The 6,866-nt window shown below is 36.8% G+C and overlaps 1 long non-coding RNA gene across 2 annotated transcripts; it reads right to left on the bottom strand.

Moving 5' to 3' along the window:
- Nucleotides 1-1,311: 1,311 nt before the first annotated feature.
- LOC138926270 (uncharacterized) lies at nucleotides 1,312-2,582 on the bottom strand. 2 transcript variants are annotated; one of them, XR_011442734.1, is made up of 3 exons: nucleotides 2,057-2,582; nucleotides 1,703-2,009; nucleotides 1,312-1,652 (listed from the first exon to the last, which is right to left on the bottom strand). It is a non-coding gene; the product is annotated as an uncharacterized lncRNA (long non-coding RNA). The 2 variants fall into 2 exon arrangements; XR_011442735.1 differs by having other exon boundaries at nucleotides 1,703-2,002.
- Between the last annotated feature and the right edge of the window lie 4,284 nt (nucleotides 2,583-6,866).

Here is a 6,866-nt window from a genome sequence, read left to right as displayed (position 1 = left end):
ACAGAACTGCTGAGCTCAAAAATGCGTTTGAAGAGATGTTGCATAATGTCCACGAAGATTTCGGTCCAGGGGGCTTCTATGGCAAAGAAAAGGCGGAACTGCAGAAGGGTATCACCGAAATAGTTAATTGGAAACAAAAGATAATTTACATGATCCTAATGGTGTATCATTCCTTCACGGTCCTGAAGCCAAAGATTGTGAATGCCACCGAAATAGTGAAAGATATGGAGAGTAACCTGGAGGAGGACAAAACCAACCTTCACAAACTCCAAAAACATATTAAAGGCGCCATGATTGTACGTTTTTCCCTAAAAAAACTCATACTCATACTTTTCAATTCTGTAATTGTGTATTTTTCTTTATTTTAGAAAAAAGACATATATTTGTGTGACACGGCTTTTCTGCGCGTCTTATTTATTCCGGACATGAAGAATTTAAAGGATAGCTGCGCCGAGTATGTGAACTGGCACGGATTCGATGCTCCCATTTATCAGAAGATCAATTCCAGAATTCGTTTTGCAGCCTCCACATACTACGAAAGCGAACCGTCGCCCGCTTAAATTGCAATTGTCAATTCTTAATCAACAATACGGTAGATAAAGGTCAAACAAGTTACTTTTTTGAACAACTTTTAACCTTTATCCATAAGCTGTTTATACCCTTGCAGTTATAATTTTGGTGAAAAGTGTGCAACGCAGGGAAGGACGTGGCAGACTCCACATTTTCTCAGCTCTCTAGCCCTCTGCTCTCTAGCGTTCTGAGTTTAAGGAAGAGATAAGCTTGTTGAGATCAGGCAGATTGGTTCTATCCTCAAGCCAGCTTTCTCCCTTTGAAGATGAGATGCTGGTTTCCTTCGTCTTGGGCGGACGCCATCCAATTATTCTTCCATCCCGTCACTTCGGCTATAGTGCCTGACTTTCATGAGAAGAACCTACACTCTCGGCCTTGGGCGCTAGGTCCGGAGATTCATTCCCAATACTGGCCTATTGCGGGAGGAAGACCGTTCCAAGGATTTGGAACAAATGCCTCTGCTTTTTTCGCATTTGTTGAATTTTTCAGCATTTTTTTTAAATTGCTTTAAAATTAGTTTACTTTGTAACACAAATATTTGAATGCAGGTGCTAAGTTTCGGGATTGGGATTATTAGCAAATAAAATATCAAAAGTTTGAGTTTTTGGCCATTTGTCTCACTCTGCTCTTGGCTTGGCCAACAGCCTCTGTGCAAGTCTCTGTGAAATTAATTGTTAGTATCTTCTAGTGGTTTATAAGACTCCATAAAGTATCTCTAATCTTAATCAGAATCATCTCCAGTTCCGATTAAGCCATGTCTTTCTGTATGTTTTACAGAAAAAAGCTTAAAGAGAAAAACTTTAAAATTGTTGATTTCCTATTCCTGTTTAGTTTTTTTTTTTTAAACCATAATTTATGAGTAATGTTGAATACATGTTTACATTGAAAAGTTCCTTGCACAGATTAAAGACTACTCAAAATTATGATGATCTATCTGTTTCCTTTATGAGAACATGGGGATTCATGGGCTTCCTGCAATTTTGTGGAGGAATTAAAGACGATACCCTCCCATCTCACGCAGACGGTATGATGGTGAAGACATTATTGCCAAGAGGTCTGTATATACGACAAACAAACTCCTCCTAAAAACAAACTATTTAAAAATTACTAAGGTAGAAACGAGATCTCTTACCTTAAGTTTTCCATTTTCTCCTTTCAGGAATGAAAGGAACAACTGGGCTCAAATGCTGGGGAATTCCATCGATTATATGAAAAAATTTTTCAGTTCCGATCCTCGGGCACCCTGTGCTGGGACTTTGCTTGAAGACCGGTGATGGTACTTAGGAAGTAGCCGTTAGGATGGTACCGTTGATGTAGCACCGACTGCAGATAATCTTTAGGAAAATGTAGCTTTTCCGCGGAGTTCTAGTACTGACTTCTGCACTGCCCCGTCTTCTGCGTAGTTTCGTCCTCCACGCTTCCAGACAAGGTCCTAGGAGCTGTACTTGATGAGCTAGAAAACCAGAGTGGCGGTCCACATACTCACCAATGGGCCCTGTTGCCTGAAAGGATTTAGCGATGTTCTCAGAAATTGGGGTGTGTTATTATTTTCCCCAAAAAAGTTGATGAACTTTATATTTGTTAGTATTTACTTTTTTTATTTTTCAAATTCTAATTTATCCTCCACTTTAATTTTTGACAACTAATACGTTTAAATAGCTAAATTTGGCACGGGCGTACAGTCGGAAACCCATTTTTCAAGTTGTAGGAATGACGTCGTTGAGTAACGAAAATATAATATAACTTGGATCAGGTTCTTTTGACACAGTTCGTCCTTCTGAGACGGAATCTTCAAGTTCTCTGAACGTGAAGGTTCCGTCTCACATGGCTGTGTTAAAAGCGCACGATTTTTCACATCGTTTCATATTCATATTTTTTTTTATAATTCATCCGAACTTGAAAACTGATTTTCCGACTGTACTCCCGTGGCCACGTTTTGCCATAACGTATTATTATTAGATTAAATTATACAAATCGAAAAAAAATGAATAAAAGAAAAAATAAGGTTCTAACTGCTGGGAAGGCAGGAAGCAACTGATTTTCGGAGGCAAATATTTTAAAAACGTTACTTTCAGGGCCTACTATGGGTTAGCTTCATTCAATAGAAGCTATTTTTATTACTATTTTTTTGGATATGGCTGGTCAAAATCACAATACCCTCTAAAAAGGTAGAAAAACCCCCTTTTTTGTTTTTGTTTATCCTGACAATAATGAAATTATTTTATACATTTTTGGCATTTATTTGCAATTCATTGAATGTCAACTTTTTAATTGAGAAAGACAGATCGGGCTTTGATGCGAGTGTCCTTGTTTTTTGTTTATCCTGTACTGTGAAACAAACTGTTGTGGTTTTTGTGATTTTTACTTGTTGCATATGGCTTGCTGCGGGATATCTGTGGGAATATACATAATACAAGTATATTTACATAAATATGTATGTGTATACGGATGATATTCTGACCGCAGGGATTTCTCGGGTGTCTGAATGCAAATAACCAGCGGCGGCAAGTGCGAACTATTCTATTTATTGGCATGTCAGCGGCATGAAGTCGTATCCTGTCAGCGGAAACAATTTATGCAACCGCCTGGGGTCACAATGGATGATGAAAATGGAGAACGGGGCGAAGGACAGCTGGGGGGAGGCCATAGGTGGCAAGACACCAAGGCAACATGTGAACAGATTGCATGCAAATTGCGGCAGGATTGCTGCTACCAGGAGAACAACACAATCCCCAGGGATATTTCGGCCACCAGCAGCAGCAGCAACAGCAGCAACACGATGGCATTTCGTTATAGTTTCCTTAACTTTGAACACCTTCCACCTAACCCATGCCCCAAAACGGCCTTGCAACCCATCCCCCCCCCCCCCCCCCACAAAAAATACCACCCACTCCTTCCGTACTCCTCCCACTATCCACTATCCAATCCATTCCACAAAAATTGCAGTTGGCACTTGGCAACGAGGAGCTAAAAAGTTTTCCGGATCAAATATTTCATAGCATGTTGCAAAAGGCAGAATAATGTTTGGCATTTCGCTCTCTGGCATCAGGATGAGAGCATCCCTTGAAAGCAAAGGCCGAATATCTCGAGGACAAGCCGGCAGATTCGAAACTTTTCCGAATATTCTACAGCAGCCCGAGAATCTGCACAAGATGTCCCAAAAAGTGACGCAACATTTTCGCCGCCTTCGTATGCATATTTTAGGTTTGAAATTCATAGAAATTTCAATTGTTGGAATAATTTACGTAACACTCGAATTATTAGCTAGATTCTAGTATTTTTTGCTTGAAATAAAAACAGGGTACAATTTGTTTCCTATTCTCTAAAAAACTTACCAAAGAATATATATTGCCAAATATTTATAAATCAAAATATGTTTGTCTTTTTAAATATTTTTCTTCAGTTTAGACTGAAGCTTTAACATAAATGGTACTTTGATTTCAAATCATGTCTTAAAGTTTAAACAGTTTTGGATATTTTCTAAAAAGTTAAGCAAAAGTTAATATTTATGACGCTGAAAAATATATTTAAAACACTGCTCCAATGAAATCAGTTATATGGCCTCTATACTATATCTAGTCGTACCATTTTAACATGAAAAATCAACCCATTAGGTTTTATATAAAAGCGGCCGTTCATCCGCAAGTATTTATTTTTTAAAGGATGTTTGAAAAATTTCATTTAGATCCAAGCATTACCTTTTGAGTTACGTTACGCACCGACTTGGAAAAAGTTGTTTTAAGAAAAACGCGTCTAAAGTTTTAAAAGAAATTGAAAGTATGTATGTATATTGAGCACGATAACAAGATATGGAATTTTCACAGGATATTCCTGAGAAGATGTATATTTATATAAAAAATTATCACCCCAAAATAAGTACATATATTTTGAAAGGTTGAGCTAAAAGGGGGTGGGGTTTCTTTTGAAAAGTTCATCCATAACTATTTAGAAACTTCTTTGAAAACAGAGTATCTTTTAATACTCAGAGCTTTATTACTCTGGTTTTAGTTTTAAGGCAGACTGTGATCTCAGCTCTTGGACCTTTGGTAAAAGCCCATAAGCTTCTTAAATACTTAATAGGTGATCTTAAAGGGTATTTGATGTTTCGCTAAGGACACCCCTCTCCCTGTTGTGGAAGTCCTTGCCCGGTTACCGTTAAATCAGTAATGAACACGAAATTTGAGCGAATGGAGTGCTCATGCTGCTGTTGTTGCTGTTTCATTTCCATTGTGCAAGTGTTGTTGTTGTTGTATTTTGAGGAGATGCTAAAAGCCGATTGAAGAACAAGAGAGAGAGAGATATATGTACATATCCTAGCTAGTGGGAGCGAGCGAGAAAGAGAGCAAAGGCGAGCAGAGTGAGAAAGCGTAATGAAGCGGAAATTGAAATTCGTGTGCCAAACGAAATGTAGCTCACTAGAATTTTGAAAGGTTTTTTGTGTTGTGATGTCTGCCTCTGCCTTTGTATTCGCACACACACACACACACACACGCATACAAACGCATGCACACGCATTTACTCTCAATGGCTTATGTATGATGTTCGCAGAGGTTTGTCTCTGCAGCCTCCCCCTCTCCCGCTCTAACCTTGTAAACTTCAGTCAAAAGCCGAGTGGGTGCGAGTGCAAGGGAGGGGGAGCTTAACTCCAACTGTTGCTGGTGCTTCTTCTTGTTGAAAAATTCATAGCATATCTTTCAGCGCCAAATGGAGGTAGAATCTATTATTGCCTTTCAAAGGGTCTTTTCCCAAAGCTTATTAATTATTTTTAATATTCTAGTAAAGCATACATTTGTGTTATATTTTATTTATATATTTTTGTATATTTACATTAATTGACTAAAATACTTTGTTGCATTTTGCCTACTTTGTGGCGCTTTTGTGTCGCCTTTGCAAAATGCACAGAGCCAAGTTAAATATTTAAAAAAACTGTTTCCGCTTTCCAAGAACGGCAGGACCCGCCTGCATGTTTAATCAGACTCACCCCACAGTGTGCTCCCGAAATTGCTTGGCAAATGGGAAGAACACTAATTAAAAATGAAGCACTGCATCAACAACAGCTACAAACGCCATTCCCGCTCACAGCAAACAAAAAACATCAAAAAAAAACTCACAAAAAACACACACAACAAGCACCCCAAAAAAAAAAAAAAACTTGCCAAAAAAGCAGCTGTGCAATCAAATTGAAATTCTTTGCTGTTAAAACAACTCCACGGACATGACGGTGTTAAATACTTTTTAAAAGCAACTTCCATTCACTTTTTTATATGAACTCCGCTGTTTTTTCACACACACACACACACACACACACACTATGGCTATGTAGGGGTTTACATAGTTTCAGCCATTTTGAGCCCCAAACCAACTGTAATTTTATGACAGCAATATGCTGAGCAGCTTTTTATATTAAAATCTCACACATTTTTTCAGCATTAGATCATAAGCAGCACTTGCTGCTGTTTTTTGCTGATTATGAATTTTCGGCTTTAATAAAATGAAACATCATTTTCAAGTACACTTTTCGCTTAAAGGGCTGTTATGAATTTATAGATAATTTGACAAGTTTTAGGACTAAAACCAATTAATTAAATTATTCAATCGTTTTTTTACCTATTTATCTTAGCCCTTACATGGGGCTTTATTTTGTAATCTTCTTAAAAATAGAATTGTGTTGAAAAACAATTCTACTCTTTGAAGCTTTTTTAATAACTGACATTTTAAATGAAATATTGTTGAATAAGTCATGAGACTCCAGGGTACTGGGTAGTGGAAAGACAAATTGTTTTATCTTATAGACAGATAATAGAATCAAATATGGTCAAAATTTATATAAATAATACAAAATATGTATTCCTGCTTTTTTTCAGGAATTGATTTTTTTTAGGCCTTTTTATTAATTTTAGAAAGTAAGTAAAAAACTAATAAAGAACAATAGAACCCTACAAGTAGTACTGTGTTTGTTTCAAAAATATTACTATTTATAGAGTTTTAGTTATTTTGATTAATGACTTTTTTATGTACATTTGGTTTAATGTATTATTGAGAAAAGAGTACCGGCTATCACATATAGGTGACATATATTTTATTTTACATGAGAAGGTTAAGAACTATAGTCTGAAACGGTCATTAGAACAGCATTAAATTTTTGAAATTGTGTCTATAATTGACTGACAAAGACTGAGAAAGAATGAGGGTAATTTTTTTATAGTTTCTTAATAATATTGAATAATTTTCAAGTGGAATCCTTAGCCTGATACTCCTTAAAAATGTCGACTTTAAGTTGAATTTCTGTTGCAGTT

The sequence above is a fragment of the Drosophila bipectinata genome, chromosome XL (assembly GCF_030179905.1).
Source record: "Drosophila bipectinata strain 14024-0381.07 chromosome XL, DbipHiC1v2, whole genome shotgun sequence".
In the NCBI taxonomy this organism is placed as follows: Eukaryota; Metazoa; Arthropoda; class Insecta; order Diptera; family Drosophilidae; genus Drosophila; species Drosophila bipectinata.
This window is presented reverse-complemented; position numbering and strand designations above follow the sequence as displayed.